The sequence below is a fragment of the Symphalangus syndactylus genome, chromosome 7 (genome assembly GCF_028878055.3).
Source record: "Symphalangus syndactylus isolate Jambi chromosome 7, NHGRI_mSymSyn1-v2.1_pri, whole genome shotgun sequence".
Taxonomy (NCBI): domain Eukaryota; kingdom Metazoa; phylum Chordata; class Mammalia; order Primates; family Hylobatidae; genus Symphalangus; species Symphalangus syndactylus.
Genome location: NC_072429.2, coordinates 83,120,163 through 83,146,498, shown reverse-complemented (window position 1 = coordinate 83,146,498; position 26,336 = coordinate 83,120,163). Strand labels below are relative to the sequence as shown.

The 26,336-nt window shown below is 35.4% G+C and overlaps 1 protein-coding gene and 1 pseudogene across 22 annotated transcripts in view; both read right to left on the bottom strand.

Annotated features, from left to right (window-relative positions):
- The window catches only part of RALYL (RALY RNA binding protein like), a 728,119-nt gene that overhangs the window by 223,398 nt on the left and 478,385 nt on the right, over positions 1-26,336 (bottom strand). The window lies entirely within an intron of this gene.
- Positions 11,839-21,681, bottom strand: LOC129486557 (26S proteasome regulatory subunit 7-like; annotated as a pseudogene).

Below are 26,336 nucleotides of genomic sequence, written 5' to 3'. Positions count from 1 at the left end.
TATAGGGAATCATGATGAGAAATTAAAACATCCTTGAAGTCATATTAGTTTCTGTGATAGTGAAAATTATGCATAGAATTTTACTATGAAGGAGTTTACAGAATAGGATATATAGTTATCTATCTATCTACTATCTATTCATCTATCTGTTATCTATCTATCATCTATCTATCTATCTATCTATCTATCTATCTATCTATCTATCTATCTATCTATCTATCTATCATCTATCTATCTATCTCTATCTATCTACCTACCTACCTACCTACCTACCTACCTACCTACCTATCTTAAAAGCCACAGGGTTGTGAGTGGTAAAGCTTCTTAGCAAAACAGGGTTCTGAGGTGTTTGCAGGATGCGTCCTACTTCAGTGGCCAGATTGTAGCTGGAGAAAATTCTTAACCAAGCGCAGAAGACGCAGGACAATGATGGGGACCAGCAAGTGGCACGTGAAGTAGAGGAAGGCAGAGACATAAAGTAGCAAGTATCCTATTGTACACACTGCTGACTTCTCAGAGTTCTGCCTTTCTCTTTTCCTGGCTGATTCTATCTTAGTCAACATCTGTCTTTCCTGAAACTTGCCCTTACTTTCTTCTTTCTGGACTCTGAACTAGAGCATCCGGTTTCATCTTTCTATTCTGTGGGGTTTCTTTCCTCTGCTGTGTTTTATCTATATAAAATTCATTGTATTTCTACTTTATTTTATATATGTGGTAGTGGGGCACAAATTCTTCTTGGTGTAAGGCAGGTAATAAATACATGATGCTAAAAAAAGATGAACTGGGATTCTGCACTCCACTGTATGATACCTTGCATATTCTGCTTCAAAGAATATATGTTATTATCATTGGGACTGTATAATTTTACATCATCACCCCTAGAGTTCACTAATGTTAGCTTTATAATGTAAGCAATGAATTAAATATATATGAGGTATTCTAATTAAAATAGTTCCCTAATTAATTACAGAAGCTAAATGGAATCATAAAAATGAACAATTATTAAGTGCTTGATTTGTGTGAGGGATTTTGTTTACGTTGCTTTAATTTTAAAGCAGTGACGTGAGGTAGGAGTCCTCATCCTACAGATAAGGGAACTGAGGTACAAGGGCCAAGTTCAAAGAGCTTGCAAGAAAGAAGCAGAGCTGGAGTGTGTAAGTTTGTGAGCTGCAAAAGCTGTACCCAGTTCATGATACCACTCTCTCATGTGTTGTAAAACTAATGGTCAAAGAAACCAAATTCAGAAAACGTTGAGAATAGAGAACACTATCTAGGATTTTACTTTAGTTGGAATTATTGGAGTTATTGTCATTTTGGCAAATATACATGCTTTTAAAGTGTCAGACAATGGGAGAATATATTTGATATGTGAGATTTCAATAGCGAAAGCATTCTGATACTTACCTATCCTCATACTCCAGATAAAGAATACAGTGTGTTCTCTCTTGTAAGTGGGAGCTAAATGATGAGAACATATGGACACATAGAGGGGAAAAACAGACACTAGGGCCTTTGGAGGGTGGAGGGTGGGAGAAGAGAGAAGATCAGAAAAAAATAACTAATAGGTACTAGGCTTAATACCTGGGTGATGAAATAATCTGTACAGCAAACCCCCATGACACAAGTTTACTTGTATAACAAACCTGCACTTTCACTCCTGAATTAAAAGTTAAAAAAAATTCTAGAGGTGCATATATTGTGATTCTAAAGATATTCAAGTAAAGTCTAATAGGTGCATGAAGTCCACTGAAATGATATATTTGCACTAATCTAAGGTCCATTATGGACTTGGAGAATGTTCTTCAGGGAAAATAATCAAGTAGGTTAGAATGACCCAGAGCAAATTTCCAACTAAAAAGAGATAACATTATGTCAGAAAATTAGATGCCCATACACACACATAACCAAACAATTTTGAAAATGTTGGTCTAGACATTAAGAAGATTTGTTCATAGTTTAAAAATATAATGCTTAAAATAGACAAAGACCAATACTATGATATGTAATTCTTTATGGACTTTTAAAAATATCAATTTCGATTTATGGATCATATTCAGCATTTTTGTTTCTAAGAATAATATCAACATTTTTACTCCAAAATTTCTAATTATTTCCAATTTAAAATGTGCATAAAATATTATATATTAATAGAATTCATTTCAGCCTGTCTACAAAAGTATTATACACAGCAATCCTGTCCTCCTAATTCCTTTCCTGTTCCTATTTAGTTATAATTACACCACATTGATGAGCTACTTCAGCCTGCTGAGTTGAATAGAATGAATTTTCAGGTATAATTTAGCATTACATAGCCCAAGGGCATTTCAGAAATCCATCTCCAATCCTCATTTTGTGTGTATTTGTGTCTGCTAAAGGGCTCAGAACCACCTGGATATTCTTTGACCTCTTATATGTGTTTCAAAGACAACTATTTGAATAAACTCTGCATTTGCGATTACCAGCACAGCAGTATGTGAACAGTAAATATGTAAATGAAATTCATGATTCTCTTACCATTATTAAAACCGTTTTTAGATGTTTACTTAAACGGCCTTAGATACAGAAACAAATTATGGTGGGAAAGAAAAGAGTCTCACATTTTATTTTCAAAACTTCTTTAGTTTGGCAAACACAAAATCTTGTATTATTTTTAATATTTTTAAATCATGCCTTGGAAAGCTATAGAAAGCTCACCTGGAGAGCACAATAAATACTTAAATGAATCATTAGAGGATTCACAAAATATGAACACAAATACAGCATGTGAAAAGGTGATTATTCAAATTTAAAAACCTTTGGCTCCCAGCTTCTAAGGCCATTTAAAGAAATGTTTGTAGGAAAATAGTATAACAAAGAAGGAACCAAGATTTCAGCTTGTGACTACCTAATCTTGATTCAATGAGGAAAAAATTTCGGTTTTATGGTTGCCTTTTTCTTGGGTTGATGATCACATGTGTTTTCAGTAGCATAAATAGCTATGTTCCCATCTGGATAAGATTAACCTTTTTTTTTTTTAAATTATAACATTTAGGATTTAACATATGATCCCTCATTTAAATTAAATGAATTTAACTTCAGTTTTTAAATAATATACCTTGTGTACTTAAATTTTGTCATCTGGTTGATGTAATGCTAAGTAAAAACAGACATGATTGTTCATATATCTGTTATTTTATTGGGGAATACAGACACTAATCAACTGATCACAAACTTACAGAATATATTCTTTCATGTGATTCATCATCCTGTTCATAGCAGATTTGTGGTCCTATGACAGTGTATTGAAAAAAATGGCCCTTGACCATGAGTGGTCCACTCTTCTCTGAGGCTGAGTGAATGAGTTCTGTATGAGGAGTGTTTAAAGAATGGAGCCATGGGTAACAATAATTAAGCATTAGTGAGAGAATTACAGAGAGGGGTAGAAAGTTCAGTGGACTATGTTGATCTAAGAACAGGATGATGATACATAACTGGTGTTCAACAAATAATGTTGATACTTTTTTTTGCTAAGTTTGCTACCAATTTGTGATCATAGTGCAAACAATTTCTCATTACTCAGAATAAAATAATACTTAGTAAATAGAATTCTATACCTCACCACTTCATGCAACGAACTAAGTACATAATTGTCCAAGATACAAGGGGACAAAGATAAAATAGCCATCATCTTAATCTTAAAACTTTGCTTATAATAGATATGTGATTCATAAGATTTTCAAAAATAATATTTCAATAAAACTACCAGTTAAAATATCTGTTTATATCAAAGAGAATGAATGTAACCAGTACCCTGACACTTGAAATAATGGTTCTAGTTTTGAAAAGTGGCAGTCAGTGGTGATAGAAGGCCCTGTAATATGTCAATAAATATATGACAAGAATTAATTCCATGCAGATCACTGGGCATGACATTTTGGAAATTTTCAGCAGAAGCAGAATAAATTATTTATGTCTTAGAGGATATTATAAAAATGCAAGCTGAGATGTATGTGAGTTGGTGCCCATGACATGAACAGGTTAGTGACAGCTGAAAAAATTACTCGAAATAAAAATAAACTGCTGAAACATATGTGTAAAGACCTGACATATAATCAAGAAATAGTGATTAATCAATATGGCTTCAGAAAATGGAAAAAAGAAAACTTTTATAATAAAAATACCAAATCAAGGCATTTCTGGTTAATCCTAATTCTTCTTGATACTAGTTAATATCTGACAATGTTAATTATCTTTTTCCTGAAAAATCAATTTCTTGGCTTCTGTGCCATTGTTTTTTTAGTTTCCTTACTAAATTTATATTTATAGACCAAATACCTGTGTAAAACTCTGTTTAAATTCTATAGGCATTACAAATGTGATGGTTTAACACCTTTGGTTCTTGAACCACACTGTCTCGCTTTATTTAAATCTCAGTTTTGCCATTTGTCAGCTGTGTGATCTTTGTCGAGTTACTTCATATTTTCATACCAGTTTCCTCATCTATAAATGTTTCCTCAACTATTATATATTTATAGGACTGTTATAAGAATTAAATGAGTTGATACATAAAAAGTGCTTAGAATAATGACAAGTATAGTGTTAGCTATTATTACTGGATATACCCATGTAGCTGTTCAAAACACATATCAAATACAACATATACAAAAAAACAGCCTATTCCAGTGTTTCTGGTTCGATTAGAACATATCATAAGACAATAATTTATTGGCAAATGTGTCTGTTTTTATGACAGTACCATGCCACTTTGATTACTATAGCTTTGTAATATATTTTAAAGTTAGGTAGTATGATGCTTCCAGCTGTGTTCTTTTTGTTCAAGATTACCTTGGCTATTCAAGGTCTTTGTGGTTCCATACATATTTTGGGATTGCCTTTTCTATTTCTGTGGAGAATGTCATTGGAATTATGGTGAGCATTTTATTGAATCTACAGATTGCTTTGAGTAGTCATTTAAAAAATATTAATTCTTTTAATCTATAAACACAGGCACTTTTCTATTTATTTGTGTCTTCTAAATTTCTTTCATCCCTGTTTTATAGTTCTCAGTATACAGGTGTTTCACCTCCTTGCTTAAATTTACTCATGAATATATTTTTTATGATGCTATGTAAATGAGATTGTTTTCTTAATCTTTTTTTCCCAATAGTTTGTTAGTGAATAGAAACACTACTGATCTTGGCATGTTGATTTTGTATCCCGCAACTTTATTGAATTTGTTTATCAGTTCTAATGGACTGATATGAATCAGATTTTTGGTGGAGTCTTTAGGATTTCTCTATATAAGATCATGTCATCTGCAAACAGAGAAAATTCAACTCCTTCCTTTCCAATTTGGATGCCTTTTGTTTGTCTTACCCAATTGCTTTGGCTAGGACTTCCAGTGCTATGCTGCATAGAAGTGGAGAGAGTGGGGAATCTTGTTCCCAATCATAGAAGAACTTTCAACTTTCCACCACTGGTTAAATATTAGCTGTGGGTTTCTCATATATGGACTTTATTGTGTAGAGGAACATTATTTTTATACCTACTTTGTTGAGAGCTTTTTTTGTAATCATGAAAGAATGTTAAATTTTGTAAAATGTATTTTTCTTCATCTTTGAGGTGATCATATGGTTTTTCTCCTTCATTATGTTAATATGGTGAATCACATTTATTTATTTACATATTTGAATGATTCTTATATCCCAGGGTAAATTCCACTTGATAATGATCACTGATTCTTTTAAAATGCTGTTGAATTTTATTTGCTTCTATTTTGTTGAGAATTTTTACATCTATGTTTATCAGAAATATCAGCCTGTAATTTTTTTTTCTTGTAGTGCCCCTGTCAGGCTTTGGTATCAGAGTAATGCTGGCCTCATAAAATGAGTCTAAAAATATTCTCTCCTCTTCAAGTTTTCATTTGCTATTATACTAATATGGTTTGGCTGTGTCCCCACCCAAATCTCATCTTCAATTGTTTTCTCCATAATCCCCACGTGTTGTGGGAGGGGCCCAGTGGAAGGTAATTGAATCATGGGGGCTGTTACTTCCATGCTGTTCTTGTGATAGTGAGTGAGTTCTAATGAGATCTGTTGGTTTTATAATGGGCTTTTCCCCTTTTGCTTGACACTTCTGCTTCCTGCCATCATGTGAAGAAGGATGTGTTTGCTTTCCCTTCAGCCATGATTGTAAGTTTTGTGAGGCCTCCCCAGCTATGCGAAACTGTAAGTCAATTAAGCCTCTTTGCTTTCTAAATTGCCCAGTCTCAGGCACTTCTTTTTAGCAGTGTGAGAATGGGCTAATACATTTATCCCCAACAGCCAGCCAGTGTCTGAGATATATTAGTTGCTCTACAAATATTTATGAATTGAATGAGTGTATTAGTTTTCTATTGTTGCTTTAACAAATTACCCCAAATTTGATAATTTAAAACAACACAAATTTACTCTGATGATCTTGGAAGTTAGACATTTAAAATAAGGTGTTGGTTGGGCTATGTAATTTATGAAGATTTCAGAAGATAATTTGTTTGCTTGCCTTTTCTAACTTCTAGAGGCTACCTACCACCCTTGGCTCACGGCCTCTTCCTTCAACTTAGTGCATCATCTCACTTCGTGGATCCATTACCATGTCTCCCTTTTCTTACTTTGATTCTCCTTCCTCTCTAGTAGAAGGATTCTTGTGATTACATTGACACATCCAGATAATCTGCCATCACTGTCACTGCTACAATCAACAAGACTCAAGTATTTAGAGAAACAGCCAGATCCTGAACTATGCCGTACCTGTTACAACATACACATACAAAATAATGCTACATACTTTGCATTTTTAGCTTTTCAGTTTCTGCAGCAGAAGGATGAATACCAGAAATAGTTGAAATAGATATTTCACTAAATCTATAGATTAATTTGTGAGAAATAGGTATTTCACTAAATCTATAGATTAATTTGTGAGAAATGATATTTTAGGTCTTCAAATCCACAAACAGGTTTTGCAGGTTTCAGGGTAGTGGTCTTACACACCTTCCATTAGATTTATGCTGAAACATTAGAATTGTAAAAGCTATTCTAAGTGATACCCCTTTAAAATTTCATATTCTATGTTTGATTGTTATTGCTGGTACATAGAATGAAAAATGACTTTGTATATTGACCTTCTGGAACTGCTTAACTCTAACTGAGCAGTCCATATTGTTTTTGATTTTTCTATATGTTGAATAAGTTGTCTATAAATGGGGATGGTTTTTATTTCTGTCTTCAGCGGCTATGACATCCAGTGTAATACTAAATATAAGTGGTGAGAATGTGCATCTTTTTCTCAGTCTTCATTTCAAGGCATAAAGTTTCAATAATTCATTGCTAAGCATGATTTTACTCATGTGCATGTTTTTCTATTTCAGAAACTTGTTACATTAAAGACATCCCTTCTATTCTAATTTTCCAAAGTTTTTTTTAAAAATCATGATTGGATATTGAATTTGGTCAAATATATCTATTGATGTATGATTTTTCTCATTTATTGTGAAATATTTTGGTATATTTTTAAATGTTTTACCGTATCTGCATTTCTAGAATAAACCCAATGTGATCATGATGTTTTATACTTTCTATGAGTCACTGCATTTGATTTGCTAATATTTTGCTCTTGTTTAGGATTTTTGTATCTATGCACATGAGAAAATTGGACTATATTTTCTTACTTCAGTGATTTTAGTATCACTTCTTTTGCATGTGCTTTCTGTCTACCTGGAATATCCCTTTCCTGCCTTTCCTCCAGGGGACTCACTCTCTTCTTTTGCTTTCCTAGCACCCCAGGAATCCATCTGCTATAGGCCTCACCACTTCTATACAAGATTTTGGGGGGGGTTGTGGAGAAGAAGAAAGCCCAGCATGTGTGGTTTAGAAGGTGCTCATTTGCTCTTTCTTGAATTAAATGGGGCTGTGCTTAGCTCCTTAGGAATATAATCAGATAACGATTTGGAAGTCTTACTCTTTGTTTTTGAATCTTTCTCAATTCACTGTCATTTCAACTACTTAATGATGAAAATAAACTATGATTAAAGTGCACAGATTTTCTTCCAGCAAAAACATTTAGAGAACTGAAATATAATCTGTACTTGCAAATAGCCAGAGATGGCCAGAATGCCCCAGATTCTATCTCAAGAGTGATCTGCGGACAAAGATAACCTCCTTGTAAACCAGAATGCCATATTTTATATATGACAGAAACCAAAGTCCCTTTGGCTTTCCTTCAGGAGAGTTCATCACAAGCCCATTTATCATTTCTAGATCCCATATAAAGTTATCCTGACAAACAATACAAAATGTTTGTAGTCTAATAAAACTAAAGAAAGTAATTTTAACTTTTAGGTTTAATAAATGCCAGCCATGTGGAAATTCTCCAAACAGTGCTTTGACTTGCCTGGAAAATGTTATTACTATAAAATGCTTAGAGATGCTAGATTTCTTTTTCTTTTAACCTCAAAAATCAGTCTTACAAAGATAAAAAAAATTAGCAATTCCACCATTTGAAAGTAGTTATGTCATTTTCCACGTATATAGTTATATTTCTATAACTTTGCTTCACTGATAAACTTATTTTAAAATGTGAATTAATGGATGATATCACCGATATCTGCAAAATCTGGGTCCTCATAATCCAGCTTTAGAATTTATCATCCACTGTCTTCTCTTTAATTTTCTGATTTAAAATATTTAATATTTGGCTATAAGACTTAAAGATGGATTTCTATTTCTATGTTTTTTGCATGTGAGAAACAGTTAATTTTATTAAAAACAATAGTTCTTTTACATTAGAAATTTATTTTTAAATCTTTTTTGTTTTTAAATTTTCTAGCTTTATTGAAGTATAATTAACAGATGAAAATTGTATATGTTTACAATTTATAATTGTATATGTTTTGATATACATATAAATTAAGAAATGATTACTATAATGAAGCCACTTAACACATCCATCACCATTTTTCTGTGATGAGACCATTTAAGGTCAACTCTCCCAGCACTAGCTATAGCCACCATTCTGTAGGTTAGGTCTCCCAAACTTATTCATCCTGCAAAACTGCAACTTTATATTTTTTGACCATTATCTTCCCATTTCTCCCATTCCTCAGCCCCTGCCAACTACCATCCTATTATCTGCTTTTATGGGTTTGATATTTTTAGATTCCACATGTAAATGAGATCATGTAGTATTTTCTTTCTGTGCCTGGCTTATTTAACTTAGCATCATGTCCTCTACATACATCCATGTGGTTATAAAAGACAGGATTTCCTCCATTTTTAAGGCTCAATAATATTCCACTGTATTTATATGTGCCACATTTTCTTTATCCATTCATTCGCTGATGGAAACTTAGGTTGATTTCATATCTTGGATATTGTGAATAATGCTACAATGAACATAGGAGTGATGATATTTCCACATACTGATTTCATTTCCTTTCAATATGCAACAAGTAGTGTAATTGCTGGATGATGTAGCAGTTCCAGATTTAATTTTTTGAGGAACCTCAATACTGTTCCATCAGGGCTGTACCAATTTATATTCACATCAACTGTAAAAGTGCTTTTTTTCTACACTTGATGACACTTGCTATCTTTTGTCTTTTTGAAAATAGTCATGCTAATGTGTGTGAGTCAGTCTAATAGTGTATGAGTTAATATCTTATTGCGGTTTGGATTGCATTTTCCTGATAGTGATGTTGAAATTTTTTTTCATATACCTGTTGGCCCTTTGTATGTCTTCTCTTGAGAAATGTCTTTTGACATCCCTTTAACCATTTCTTAATCAGATTATTTGTTGTTTGCTATTGAGTTTTTTTTTTCAAATTTTCAAGGATATTTTCCTTTAATTCTTTTTTATTTTTATTTTTATTATTATACTTTAGGTTTTAGGGTACATGTGCACAATGTGCAGGTTTGTTACATATGTATCCATGTGCCATGTTGATTTCCTGCACCCATTAACTCGTCATTTAGCATTGACGCATGCACACATATGTTTATTGCGGCACTATTCACAATAGCTATTGAGTTTCTTACGTATTTTAGATATTAACCCATTTTGAGATGTATTGTTTGCAAATATTTTCTCCCATTTCATAGGTGGCCTCTTCACTCCATGATTGTTTCCCTTGCTGTGAAGAAGCTTCTTAGTTCGATGCAATCCTATTTTTCTACTTTTACTCTTGTTGCCTGTGCTTTTGGGGTTACAGTAAAAAAACATTGCCCAGATTAATGTAAAGAAAGCTTTTTCCCCATGTTTTTTTCTAGTAGTTTTACAGTTTCAGGTCTTATGTTTAAATCTTTAATCAATTTTGAGTTATTTTTGTATATAGGGTAAGACAAGAATCAAGTCTTTTTCTTCTGCTGCATTAAGATGTCCAGTTTTCCCAGCAACATGCATTGAAGTGATTATCCCCATTGTGTGTTCTTGGCACACTTTAATTGACCACATATGTGTGGTTGTATTTCTGGATTCTCTCTTTTGTTCCTTCAACCTATATATCTGTTTTTATGCCAGCATCAGGCTGTTTCGATTACTATAACATTGTAGTATATTTTGAAATCATCTTATTGGATACATATTTGCCTTTATTTGTATCTTGTTATTTTGTCACCTAACATTCTAGATTATGGAATTCCAAGGCCTCTTCCAAATAAATTCCATACTGATGAATATTACATATTATTTAACACAGAAAGGCAAGTCTTATCCAGAATTGTTTCATATTACAAATATGCGTTCTGAAGTTAAAGAAAAAAAAACTATGAGGAATGAGTAGTAGCTTAGTTCATCAATGGCAATTGGGAGAGGAATTAAATAAATGAAATACTTTGAGTGTCCATTAGTCCATTTAAATTCTTTTTCTTTTATTTATCCCCAAAAAGAGTAGAATTAACTGATTATGAATATATTATCTTTCTCATATTATTTCTGTCTGTAAAGTGCCCAAAAAATGAACTGAGCAAAAAGGTGGATGGGATCATGAGAAATAAAAATAAGAATCAAAGGATTTACCTAACAGAGCTTGCATTATAAGAGTCATTACATTAACTATCTTAGCAATTTCAATGACACAGTGTCTTCAAGAGGTAGTGAGTGAATGAATAAGCCAAACAAAATAAATTATAGAATTTTTGCAGAAAATAAAAAGTTTTTAGAAGATTTCTGCAAAGTACTTCACAGAACCCTAAAAAATTTAGTGTACTACAAGTAGTTTGAATAGGTTCAGTGATTTTGCCAATTATGCAACACATTTTTTAATTATTTCAATTTTTTGTATTTCAAGTAACTTAGCTAAACAAGATACTTGTCTATATTAAGCAGTAAGTTACTGTAAAACTTAGATTTCAGTATCCTCAAAGGATCAGAAACTATAATAAATTTGATCATCCATGTGGAATAAGGCCTGCGTCTATCAGGAAATCAATTAACCTAATCAGTTGAGTGAAATAATAATGTTGTTTTCACTCTGGTATTTTCCCATTAGATGTGCTTCTATCAAGAGTGTTCTGAGTACAGATATACAATACTCAACAAGAGGGAATGTTGGAAATTATAAGACATGAAATGAAATAGACTCATAGACCCTAAGATCATTTTATGCATATGATAGGCATTTAACAAGCGATTGTTAATTGATTTAATGAATCCATGTAATATAAGAATACATTTTGTATTTTGTTAATTTGAAATAGAATAGGTTAAATTAAACCTCAAGGAACAATATTTCTTTGGCTGAATTAAAAATTCTAATTAACATTAATTTAAACCATCAAGTTTGTAATATATCAGAACACAAAAAATGAAAACATGATTACCCCTGGATTAGAATTCATGAAGTTGCCATTTTTGTCATTTCAAAGTATGTGAAAGATATTTTCTAACATGGAAAGACTATTTGTAATATTTAATATCAAGGCAAAGTTAATTCAGTTAGAGTGAAAGTACTTGAAATTTTTACAGTGTTGCCATGTTATTAGGTGGGTTACACAAAAATAAAGGCACATATATAAAATGAAGGTTTTAGACACCAAATGAAGTCAAATTATTTTTCCCATCATTGGAGGGAATAAGAAATAAAGAATCAAATGTTGGAAAAGGAAGGGAATTACAACCTTTATGATGATGAAAATATGTTTGAAAAAACTTTTAAAAACATTATGATGTAATGGTTGGGTGTGGTGGTTCATGCCTATAATCCCAGCACTTTGGGAGGCCAAGATGGGAGGATCATTTGAGGTCAGGAGTTTGAGACTAGCCTGGCCAACATGGTGAAACCCAGTCCCTACTAAAAATACAAAAATTAGCCGGGCGTGGTGGCGTGCACCTGTAATCCCAACCACTCAGGAGGCTGAGGCAGGAGAATTGCTTGAACCCGGGAGGTGGAGGTTGCAGTGAACTGAGATTGCACCATTGCACTCCAGGTTGGGTGACAGAGCTGGACCCAGTCTCAAAACAAACAAACAAACAAACAATATGATGTATTAATATAGCAAAATAACATGCTGGCAGTTTGCCAAACATGATGTTCTCTTTCACACTTGGTCTCCTCTATGCATGTTGTTTCCTTGGCCTGGTTCCCTTTCCTCTTTTCTGCTGATATATAGCTTTTCATGTTAGAAGGCTCAGTTTACTTCACCACTTTTGTGATATCTTTTCCAACTGTTCAAGGCACAATTATTGTCAGTTTTGCTATAATGCTTGTTTTGAAAAAGTAAATTTGTTCTAAAGGAATTGATATAAAGAAAAAAATTAAGGTTGGTTATGCATGATTTCCTCCATTAGAAACATGAGGGGAATGCAAAAAACTGCACCAGCTGTGTCCAAGCTAAGTGGAGATACACAAAATGTACCCTAATCCACACATACCACAAACATGCACCAGCTCTCTCCATTCACTGGGTGTTTTATAAGCCACACCTATCTGCACCTAATACAACCTTTCCTCTGATTTCAGGTCACCGTCCTCCTACCTCCTAATAATTCACAAGCTGCAACCCTTTTGATACTCACTTCCAGAAGCAAACCAGATTTTATGGTAAAAATACCCACTTATGTGTGGGTATACCCATTTATGTGTTTCTTAACTATTCACACACATACAAACATTGTCATTTTCATTAGATTCTTATTTTTAAAAATATGGCAGTGACAAAATTTTTGAATGTTGAACTCCAAGCTCATTTTATCATTAGCCCTGTGTTTTTTAAATTGTATAATTCTACATAGTGTGATAATTTTTCAGGAACACGTATGTCATATTTATAACAGAACTAACTATACTACCATTAGTAACTTCTGTGATTCAGTAGTACTTAGCATATTGAGTTGCATTTATTTGTATACTTACCTATTTTTTCCACTAGAATGGGCAAATGTCCTGAATTGGGAGAGAATCAGGTACTAGAAAAGAGCTGAATAGTGCTGAGGAGGGTGGTGGAATGAGGGCTGGTAGTGGAGACCATGGTGGGGATTGGGTAAAGAGCAGGAAGGGAACTAGGATGAAGACTAGTGCAGTAGCCTCACATGGTGGCATAGAGTTGATGGGTTACAATGGGTAGAGAAAAAAGTAGACTGTATCTTCTCTCTGAGCTCCAATCAATCAATCAATCAATTGACCACTCAAACCCACTGATTTCACCTCACAGCTGCTCTTCTGTTTCTTTCCTTCTCCCCTGTTATGGACTCAATATTTGTGTCTCAATACATTCCCATGTCAAAACCCTAGCCTCCAATGTGATTGTATTTGGAAATGAGGCCTTTGGGAGGTAATGAGAGTTAGATGAGGTCATGAGGGTAGAATCCTCATAATAGGATTAGTGCCCTCATAAGGAAAGACACCAGAGAGCTTGCTCTCTCTTTGCTCCCACAAGGAAGTCATGTGAGCACACAGCAAGATGGCGACTGCCTACCAGCTGAGAGGAGGCCTCAGGTAAAACTTGCTTTGCCAGCCCCTTGATGATTGACTTCTCTACCTCCTAAACTGTGCAAAAAATAAACTGCTGTTGCTTAAACTTCCCAATCTATGACAATTTGACAGGGCAGCCTGAACTAATACATCCTCGTAAATACAAACTGTACCCTGACATGTACATAAGGTATGCATATATGCCATGTATGGCCTTTCAAAGTCTTGATTGACTTCTCTCACCTACAGAAAAAAGTTTGGGTATCTTAAAATGTCATGCCAATTCTTGCATGATTTTAACCCTTCATACCTTTCCAGCCTCAGGTCTTCTTAGTTCTGACCTTTCAAATACTAACTTCTTTGTAGTTCCTTGAACACAGATAGTGTTTTCTCATCAATGCTTTTGTCCGCACAAATTCATTGCTTAGGATGTCATTTCTCTTCATCTTCAAATGCAATCTTCTAATTTCTTTAATATGGAGCTCAATCATAAACTTTTCCAGAAAGCTTTACCTCAGGCTAGTCTGTGCTTTCATAATTCCCAATGAGTCTCCTTATCATTGCCTTGGGCATATCTGTTTATATTTGATTATATGCTCCTTGAAGGCAGTGATCATCTTCCTTATCCTAATTCATAGTGGGTACTCAATAAATATTTATCAAATAAACATAAACGGCCAGCACAGTAACTTGGCACAAGTATCACGTATTCAGTAAATGACAATTACTATTATCATTTTATAATGTTGAAGCCTTTTTTGTGAAGTGGTTATTAACAACTCCATAAAAGGTTAGGATTCCAGTGAAAAGATGTGTTTTCATTTGAAAGCCTTCAGGGCTCAGTTGTGTCACGTTACCAGTGAGTAGTGCTGAATTTGGCATAATAGTTAATGACCTTATTTACATCTTCCAAGCAATCCTCAGCAGCATTTTTTTTTTTTTTTTTTTTTTTTTTTTTTTTTACCATGCTGTGATCAAAAACATACCAGCTTTGGCTGGGCATGGCTCAAGGCCTGTAATCTCACCACTTTGGGAGGCCAAGGTGGGCGGATCACCTGAGGGATCGAGAGTTCCTGATCGGCAGTTTGAGATCAGTCTGGCTAATATAGTGAAACTCCGTCTCTACTTAATATACAGAATTAGCTGGGCGTGGTGGCACATGCCTATAATCCCAGCAACTCAGGAGTCTGTGGCAGGAGAATGGCTTGAAACCAGGAGGCGGAGGTTGCAGTGAGCCAGGATCGTGCCACTGCACTCCAGCCTGGATGAAAGAGTGAGACTCAGTCTCAAAACCAAAACCCAAAACAAAACAACAAAACAAAAAAACCCAGCTTCTACACAAAAGCTTCTAATCTCAGCCCCAGTGCTGTTTAGAGGTAGTTGTGCTAACCATGCAAATCTGGTATCTTTCATCATCCACTGAAAAAGTATGAATCTTATATGCACCCAATACAGGAGCACCCAGATTCATAAAGCAAGTCCTTAGTGACCTACAAAGAGACTCAGACTCCCACACAATGATAATGGGAGACTTTAACACCCCACTGTCAACATTAGACAGATCAATGAGACAGAAAGTTAACAAGGATATCCAGGAATTGAACTCAACTCTGCACCAAGAGGACCTAATAGACATCTACAGAACTCTCCACCCCAAATCAACAGAATATACATTATTTTCAGCACCACACCACACCTATTCCAAAACTGACCACATATTTGGAAGTAAAGCAGTCCTCAGCAAATGTAAAAGAACAGAAATTATAACAAACTCTCTCAGAACACAGTGCAATCAAACTAGAACTCAGGATTAAGAAACTCACTCAAAACCACTCAACTACATGGAAACTGAACAACCTGCTCCTGAATGACTACTGGGTACACAACGAAATGAAGGCAGAAATAAAGATGTTCTTTGAAATCAATGAGAACAGAGACACAACATACCAGAATCTCTGAGATGCATTCAAAGCAGTATGTAGAGGGAAATTTATAGCACTAAATGCCCACAAGAGAAAGCAGGAAAGATCTAAAATTGACACGCTAACATCACAATTAAAAGAACTAGAGAAGCAAGAGCAAACACATTCAAAAGCTAGCAGAAGGCAAGAAATAACTAAGATCAGAGCAGAACTGAAGGAGATAGAGACACAAAAAACCCTTCAAAAAATCAATGAATCCAGGAGCTGGTTTTTTGAAAAGATCAACAAAATTGGGAGACTGCTAGCAAGACTAATAAATAAGAACAGAGAGAAGAATCAAATAGATGCAATAAAAAATGATAAAGGGGATATCACCACTGATCCCACAGAAATACAAACTACCATCAGAGAATACTATAAACACCTCTATGCAAATAAACTAGAAAATCTAGAAGAAATGGATAAACTCCTTGACACATACACCCTCCCAAGACTAAACCAGGAAGAAGTTGAACTCTGAATAGATCAATAACAGGCTCTGAAATTGTGGCAATAATTAATCGCTTACCAACCAAAAAAAGTCCAGGAGCAGATGGATTCACAGCCGAATTCTAACAGAGGTACAAGGAGGAGCTGGTACCATTCCTTCTGAAACTATTCCAATCAATAGAAAAAGAGGGAATCCTCCCTAACTCATTTTATGAGGCCAGCATCATCCTGATACCAAAGCCTGGCAGAGACACAACAAAAAAGAGAATTTTAGACCAATATCCCTGATGAACACTGATGCAAAAATCCTCAGTACAATAATGGCAAACCGAATCCAGCAGCACATCAAAAAGCTTATCCATAATGATCAAGTGGGCTTCATCCCTGGGAGCAAGGCTGGTTCAACATACGCAAATCAATAAATGTAATCCAGCATATAAACATAACCAATGACAAAAGCCACATGATCATCTCAATAGATGCAGAAAAGGCCTTTGATAAAATTCAACAGCACTTCATGCCAAAAACTCTCAATAAATGAGGTATTGATGGGACATATCTCAAAATAATAAGAGCTATCTATGACAAACCCACAGCCAATATCATACTGAATGGGCAAAAACTGGAAGCATTCCCTATGAAAACTGGCACAAGACAGGAATGCCCTCTCTCACCACTCCTATTCAACATAGTGTTGGAAGTTCTGGCCAGGGCAATCAGGCAGGATAAAGAAATAAAGGGTATTCAATTATGAAAAGAGGAAGTCAAATTGTCCCTGTTTGCAGATGACATGATTGTATATCCAGAAAACCCCATTGTCTCAGCCCAAAATCTCCTTAAGCTCATTAGCAACTTCAGCAAAGTCTCAGGATACAAAATCAATGTGCAAAAATCACAAGCATTCTTATACACCAATAACAAACAGAGAGCCAAATCATGAGTGAACTCCCATTCACAATTGCTTCAAAGAGAATAAAATACCTAGGAATCCAACTTACAAGGGATGTGAAGGACCTCTTCAAGGGGAACTACAAACCACTGCTCAATGAAATAAAAGAGGATACAAACAAAGGGAAGAACATTCCATGCTCATGGATAGGAAGAATCAATATAGTGAAAATGGCCATATGGCCCAAGGTAATTTATAGATTCAATGCCATCCCCATCAAGCTACCAATGACTTTCTTCACAGAATTGGAAAAAACTACTTTAAAGCTCATATGGAACCCAAAAAGAGCCCACATAGTCACGACAATCCTAAGCCAAAAGAACAAAGCTGGAGGCATCACGCTACCTGACTTCAAACTATACTACAAGGCTACCGGAACCAAAACAGCATTGGACTGGTACCACAACAGAGATATAGACCAATGGAACAGAACAGAGCCCTCAGAAATAATGCCACATATCTACCACTATCTGATCTTTGACAAACCTGACAAAAACAAGAAAGGGGGAAAGGATTCCCTATTTTAAAAATGGTGCTGGGAAAACTGGCTAGCCATATGTAGAAAGCTGAAACTGGATCCCTTCCTTACACCTTATATGAAAATTAATTCAAGATGGATTAAAGACTTATATGTTAGACCTACAACCATAAAAACCCTAGAAGAAAACCTAGGCAATAACATTCAGGACATAGGAATGGGCAAGGACTTCATGTCTAAAACACCAAAAGCAATGGCAATAAAAGCCAAAATTGGCAAATGGGATCTAATGAAACTAAAGAGCTTCTGCACAGCAAAAGAAACTACCATCAGAGTGAAGAGGCAACCTACAGAATGGGAGAAAATTTTTGCAATCTACTCATCTGACAAAGGGCTAATATCCAGAATCTACGAAGAACTCAAACAAATTTACAAGAAAAAAACAACCCCATCAAAAAGTGGGCAAAGGATATGAACGGACACTTCTCAAAAGAAGACATTTATGCAGCCAAAAGACACATGAAAAATTGCTCATCATCACTGGCCATCAGAGAAATGCAAATCAAAATGACAATGAGATACCGTCTCACACCAGTTAGAATGGCGATCATTAAAATGTGAGGAAACAACAGGTGCTGGAGAGGATGTGGAGAAACAGGAACACTTTTACGCTGTTAGTGGGACTGTAAACTAATTCCACGATTGTGGAAGTCAGTGTGGCGATTCCTCAGGGATCTAGAACTAGAAATACCATTTGACCCAGCCATCCCATTACTGGGTATATACCCAAAGGACTATAAATCATGCTGCTATAAAGACACATGCACATGTATGTTTATTGCGGCACTATTCACAATAGCAAAGAGTTGGAACCAACCCAAATGTCCAACAATGATAGACTGGATTAAGAAAATGTGGCACATATACACCATGGAATACTATGCAGCCATAAAAAAGGATGAGTTCATGTCCTTTGTAGGGACATGGATGAAGGTGGAAACCATCATTCTCAGCAAACTATTGCAAGGACAAAAAACCAAACACCGCATGTTCTCACTCATAGGTGGGAATTGAACAGTGAGAACACATGGACACAGGAAGGGGAACATCACACACCAGGGCCTGTTGTGGGGTGGGGGGAGTGCGGAAGGACAGCATTAGGAGATATACCTAATGTTATATGATGAGTTAATGGGTACATAACACCAACATGGCACATGTATATACATGTAACAAACCTGCATGTTGTGCACATGTACCCTAAAACTTAAAGTATAATAAAAAAAAGAAAAAAAATAAAGATGTGAGTCTGACCCTCTAGATCAGGTAAACTAAATTCAACCTTTCTATCCAATTTCCCTGGCTTCATCAGTGCTGAATCCAAAGTATCAGGTCTGTTAGTGGCCATCAGCACTTAATATTGCCTTGAGGGTCAAAGCCATCCAACAGATGAATTAGTTCCCACATTTTTCTCTGTACTTCATTGTCACCTCCAGCACCATCATCAAACTGAGCTCTTCCAACAGCATTGGTTTCATCAAAGAAGATAAGGCAGGCATTTCTCGTTCTGGCAACTGGGAAGAGCTCATGAACCATTCCAGCCCCTTTGCAGATATATTTCTGTAAAATTCATATCCAATAACTCGATGAAGCAAGCATCAGTCCTATTTAGCAACCACCTAAGCACAGAGTGTCTTGCCTGCACCTAGTGGACCAAAGAGCACACTCTTGGGAGGCTCCATGCCAAGGTTAACAAATCTCTCTGGATGAAGTAGTGGGGTTTCAACTACTTGCAATGTCTCAGTCTTTTCCCTACAGCCAACACCACCACTGTATATGACATCAGGTTTTTACTCCACCGGCATCGTGGTAATTGTTGGGTCAATCTTATAAAGCATGGGAATCTGAATTTAATACTTACATTCTTCCACATCAAATTTCATCCCTGCCTCAACGTCAGTAGATCACTGAGGTCCGCCATAAACTTGGCAATCTGCTCCATATTGACAATGTATTTTGAGTTCTCAGAATCAGCATTTACTATCTTTCTACACCTTGCAACCTGTAAACATTGTTCACTCTGGCGCATTTGCTTATTTGCAGCCAAATCCCAGAGTGCTGCTGGTGGCCAGGCTAGTGTCAGACTCTTTAATACTACTGAGATAATTAATTTTCTTAAGAAGTTGTTCAATGTCATTCTCAACCTGCTTAATCTGCCTAGAATAAGTGCTCTGACCATGATTTTTCAGCAAGGCAGTATCCTCTTCATTCAGAGCTCAAAAGCGTTTGTCATCCTTCTCATCCTTTTTGATTTTCCACTGATCAGCACTGAGGTAATCCAGCATTTTAAGAGATGCCAGTGCTTCAGCTCCTTAGTGATTACACCGCCTTACTATTATTTCTTTTATGCACTGTTGCTAGTGAACTTTTAGCTTTCTGCAGGAAATGTGAAAGTAATAAAGAGACTCAAGAAAGAACTCCATGTTGAAATAGGTTTGTACAATTTTTCTGACCTTTTGCAGCCTCCTTTTAAATTCTTTATCATATACTTGTTTGCATTAAAAAACGCTACACTTGGCTGGGCACAGTGGCTCACGCCTGTAATCCTAGCACTTTGGGAGGCCGAGGCAGGTGGATCATTTTAGGTCAGGAGTTTGAAACCAGCCTGGCCAACATAGTGAAACTCTGTCTCTACTAAAAATACGAAAATATTATCCGGGTGTGGTGGTGCATACCTAAAATCTCAGCTACTCGGGAGGCTGAGGCAGGAGAATTGCTTGAACCCGGGGTATGGAGGTTGCAGTGAGCTGAGACGTCACCACTGCACTCCAGCTTGGGTGACAAAGTGAGACTCCATTTCAAAAAAACAAAAAACAAACAAACAAAAAACTATACTTGCAGGGCAGAGGAGGTCATTTTTATAGGAAGTAATTCATAAAACTGACAATTTAGCTGTAGTAATCAAGAGTTGTCCATTCCCATATAGACAACGTTAAAAAAAAAAAGGGTGAAAAGCAAAGTGCTTTTGTATACCTTATGATATCGGTGGAATTCGAAATTTAGAACTAATGATTTTTTTTTCAGTTGGTTGGTAATTTAAGAGAAAAGTAATATCACTTGTCTTCACTCTGAAGCACACATCCAGAAAAATCTATAGCTCTAGCACTCCAGAGAAGTTCAACCTCCTATAAATGAAGAAATAGAAAGTGGTTTTATTTTCCACTTGTGCTGTACGTAAGTTTATTTCTTGAAAAATGCTATCTGAGGTGAGTAAAGTAGCCTAGGCTAATAATTTAGACTGGAAGTACATGCATTTAAGGTACATTGAAAATGTCATAAAAAAGTCATTTCACGTGGGAGCTGGGTTAGCCATAGCTTTAAGAAGTTTTCTTTAAAAACAGCTTTACCTGAGAAAGCAGCTGAAATAATTGCATATTTCATTTTCTTTTATTGCACAAAATATCAATAAATACTGCTGGTTTTAAGCATTTTCTATTCAGAAGCAATCTTTATTCTTTTCTATTTCCAGTTTTATCACCAGTTTAAATTGTTGGATAGAATATGTTATAGGTACACTTTTCTGATTCAAAAAATCTCTAAAAAACACATTTTGTTGAGATCATTAAGAAATAAGCAAATTATTTATTCTTGATATTATAACATATCATTTCTTAATAGGTAATCTATTCCTATTCCCATTTATACTTTTTTAAATTTCCTTTTAAGGTTATATGTAGTACAATGACCAGGTTTAACTGTTTATATAATCTCCAATCTATACTTACTGCTATATGAAAATATCTGAACCATGTTACTCAAAATACATTTTATAAACATAATAATTTTAACTTTTTATTAGTCTATTTAATAAAAGACTAATCAAGATCAAATTTTATTGTATCTGGGACATTGACAACTAGAGAAAAACAAGTTTAGCTTTGAAGGCTTAATATATATAGCTCTGCCTTGATAAAATCTTTTGGCTTCTTCATTCCTTTAGTTCTTCATTTCTTCCTTTAAAGTACAAGAGTGCATTACGGGTAGGGTGGCTCACGCCTGTAATCCCAGCACTCTGGGAGGCCCAAGAGGGTGGATCATGAGGTGAGGAGTTCGAGACCAGCCTGGCCAATATGGTGAAACCCCGTCTGTACTAAAAATACAAAAATTAGCCAGGTATGGTGGCATGCGCCTGTAGTCCCAGCTACTTGGGAGGCTGAGCAGAAGAACTGCTTGAACCTGGGAGGCAGAGGTTGCAGTGAGCTGAGATCAGGCCACTGCATTCTAGCCTGGGTGACAGAGCGAGACTCTGTCTCAAAAAAAAAAAAAAAATCTTTTAATATGTAATCAAGCCCAAGCAATAAAAAATATTTTGAAAGGATTATAACTTTTGCATTCATTTCTATGTTTCCCCATAACTCCAAGCACAGAAGGGCCTTAATAATCATTTAGTTGAGGCTTAATGATGGCATAACCAGCTATTATATAGATTCGTGAATCCAGAAGGCTGTTTTAGGATTGGGTGGGGACCTTAAATGGTCATTTGCTATTAAGCACTATCACACTAAAATTCTGGAGACAGATTCAGTTATCTCATGGACTCATTGTGAAATCAGTTTGCTCACATAACTAAATGCTAACTGGGACATGGGATTTAGGAGCACACTGGGAATGTTAGGACATAGTTTTGATTGCAACATTCTCATAAACTATCTATAGGAAAAAAGGGGTTATGCCTACAATCAAGCTTTGTATATTTGCATGCAAGCCACCAACTAAGACCTACATCTGCAAAATCTCAGGGACTATTTGGAGAAAGGAATAAGCTGCATTTCTGATATAGTCATAGTATAAGCAACCCAAATTGGCTATCCATATCTCTACATTAGTGATTCCTGGTTTTTGCAATTGCAATTACTTGGATCAGAAAAAATCCAAAGAGAAAATATTCTTTCAAGTAAGGACATTTATAAAATATTATTGCTCATCATTTCATTTATTTATTTTCCCATTTTTTCCAGCCTTATTGAGGTATACTTGACAAATAACAGTTGGATATATTCAAGATATACAGTGTAATGATTTGACATACACATGCATTGTGAAATGATTGCCACATTACACTAATTAATACATCAATTGCCTCGCAGTTCTCTTTTTAGATAAGATTCACCAATTCATGTGCTCTTTTTGTTGGTGACCAATAATATTTTTCCTCCTTTTAATTTGTACAAATCTATGGAGTACACGTGCAATTTTGTTACATGCATAGATTGTATAGGGGTAAAGTCAGGGCTTTTGGAGCACCCATTACCTGAGTAATACGCATGGTGGAGAAGACGATCTACCATCTATGAACTATGGTGAAAAGCCAAGGAGAATATCTACAGAAAAGAGGGAACTCAAAAAGACAAACTTTTTGTATGTGACCAAACATAAAATAGTGAGGAATTCCACAGAGAAACAAAGTTGGCCTTTCAGAGAAAAAGAGATGTTTCAATTTGATAATATTTGTATGAGCATGAAAATCATCAAATACTGGTTACCTAAGTCAAAAATCAACTCCTAAAATTTCATTTTATAATTCCGTTTTGAAAATATTCCTCAAGTATAAACTAATTCTTATCTTTCTGAAGTAAATTTTAAACTAATATTTGGGGAATTAGGTCTATTCCATTCAGTTCTCCTGTCTCCTATTTAAGGAGCTGCTTGTAAGCCTCTATTAAGTCAAATTTCTTAAAAACATCAGTAGAAAAGTAACAGAATTGGTGGACTGGTTATACCTTTTTTTAAATTTTACTTTCATTATTATTATTATTATTATACTTTAAGTTTTAGGGTACATGTGAACAACGTGCAGGTTTGTTACATATGTATCCATGTGCCATGTTGGTGTGCTGCACCCATTAACTCATCATTTAGCATTAGGTATATCTCCTAATGCTGTCCCTCCCCCCTCCCCCCACCCCACAACAGTCCCCGGAGTGTGATGTTCCCCTTCCTGTGTCCATGTGTTCTCATTGTTCAATTCCCACCTATGAGTGAGAACATGTGGTGTTTGGTCTTTTGTCCTTGTGATAGTTTACTGAGAATGATGGTTTCCAGTTTCATCCATGTCCCTACAAAGGACATGAACTCATCGTTTTTTATGGCTGCATAGTATTCCATGGTGTATATGTGCCACATTTTCTTAATCCAGTCTATCGTTGTTGGACATTTGGGTTGGTTCCAACTCTTTGCTATTGTGAATAGTGCCGCAATAAACATACGTGTGCATGTGTCTTTATAGCAGCATGATTTATAGTCCTTTGGGTATATACCCAGTAATGGGATGGCTGGGTCAAATGGTATTTCTAGTTCTAGATCCCTGAGGAATCGTCACACTGACTTCCACAATGGTTGAACTAGTTTACAGTCCCACCAACAGTGTAAAAGTGTTCCTATTTCTCCACATCCTCTCCAGCAACTGTTGTTTCCTGACTTTTTAATGATCGCCATTCTAACTGGTGTGAGATGGTATCTCATTGTGGTTTTGATTTGCATTTCTCTGATGGCCAGTGATGATGGGCATTTTTTCATGTGCTTTTTGGCTGCATAAATGTCTTCTTTTGAGAAGTGTCTGTTCATGTCCTTTGCCCACTTTTTGATGGGGTTGTTTGTTTTTCTCTTGTAAATTTGTTTGAGTTCATTGTAAATTCTGGATATTAGCCCTTTGTCAGATGAGTAGGTTGCGAAAATTTTCTCCCATTTTGTAGGTTGTCTGTTCACTCTGATGGTAGTTTCTTTTGCTGTGCAGAAGCTCTTTAGTTTCATTAGATCCCATTTGTCAATTTTGGCTTTTGTTGCTATTGCTTTTGGTGTTTTAGACATGAAGTCCTTGCCCATGCCTATGTCCTGAATGGTATTGCCCAGGTTTTCTTCTAGGGTTTTTATGGTTTTAGGTCTAACATGTAAGTCTTTAATCCATCTTGAATTAATTTTTGTATAAGGTGTAAGGAAGGGATCCAGTTTCAGCTTTCTACATATGGCTTGCCAGTTTTCCCAGCACCATTTATTAAATAGGGAATCCTTTTCCCATTGCTTGTTTTTGTCAGGTTTGTCAAAGATCAGATAGTTGTAGATATGCGGCCTTATTTCTGAGGGCTCTGTTCTGATCCATTGATCTATGTCTCTGTTGTGGTACCAGTACCATGATCACATTTTTGAAGAAAAGAGATTCTTCAAATAATCTCAAAACCACCCAAGTCATCCAAAGTTACATTGTAATTTAAGGAATAAAAACATTTAATAAGCATATTTTAAAAGTTTAGTGAAAAATTCAAGTTTATATTCAACTTATTTATTTGCTAAGCCTTCAGAAAAAAATGTATTTCTCAAACAGCATGGAATTGGAAATACGATAAATCTTATTTGTTATGGGTTTTATGGCTTAAAAACCTTCAATTTAACAAGTTACAAACATAATTACATTTTTAAGAACTCAGAGTTACTTAACTGTAGATAGCAGTAAATTTTATGTCTTCCTTTTTTTTTTTACATCTGCACTATTGGCATATATCTTCTTATAATCAAATTTTAAATAAACTTAAGTAAGAATAAATCCAAGAAACAACTTTAACTCAAACTGTTCTTACTTTGTATACAGTTGGGTTTCAAAAATTTAAGAAGAAATGTACCTTCTTCCAAATGTTCTGTAATCTTGGATTTCCTGCATAGTATTCTAGTAAGCAAGCCATGACTACACTAAAAGCTAAACAGAGGAAATTTTCTTTATCAAATTTTATTGAGTATTCTCCATATGCTAAAAATATGCTAAGAATAAAAGACAAATGGTCCTGTCCACATGGATTATACAGCCTTGATGAGATAATGATAAAAAGAATTACCTTTGAAATACTTTTAAAGTACTGTGTAATCATCCAGGAGTGTATAACTTGGCCTTTGGAAGGAGTAGGAAGAGCCAGAGATAACTACAAAAGAATGCTGCATTTAGAGTAATGTTGAAAGATGGGGCAGTCACAGCCAATATCATACTAAATGGGCAAAAGCTGGAAGCATTCCCCTTGAAAACTAGCACCAGACAAGGATGCCCTCTCTCACCACTTCTATTCAATATAGTATTGGAAGTTCTGGCCAGGGCAATCAGGCAAGAGAAAGAAATCAAGGCATTCAAATAGAAAGAGAGGAAGTCAAACTATCCCTCTTTGCAGATGACATGGTCCTATATCTAGAAAATCCCATCATCTCAGCCCAAAAGCTTCTTAAGCTAATAAGCAACTTCGGCAAAGTCTCAGGATACAAAATCAATGTGAAAAAATTACTAGCATTCTTATACACCAACAACAGTCAAGCCAAGAGCCAAATAAGGAACGAACTCACATTCACAATTGTCACAAAAAGGATAAAATACTTAGGAATACAGCTAATTAGGAAGGTGAAAGATCTCTACAAGGTGAACTACAAACCACTGCTCAAAGAAATCAGAAATCACACAAATTTAAAAAATTCCATATTCATGGATAGGAAGTATCAATATCATGAAAATAGCCATACTGCCCAAAGCAATTTGTAGATTCAGTG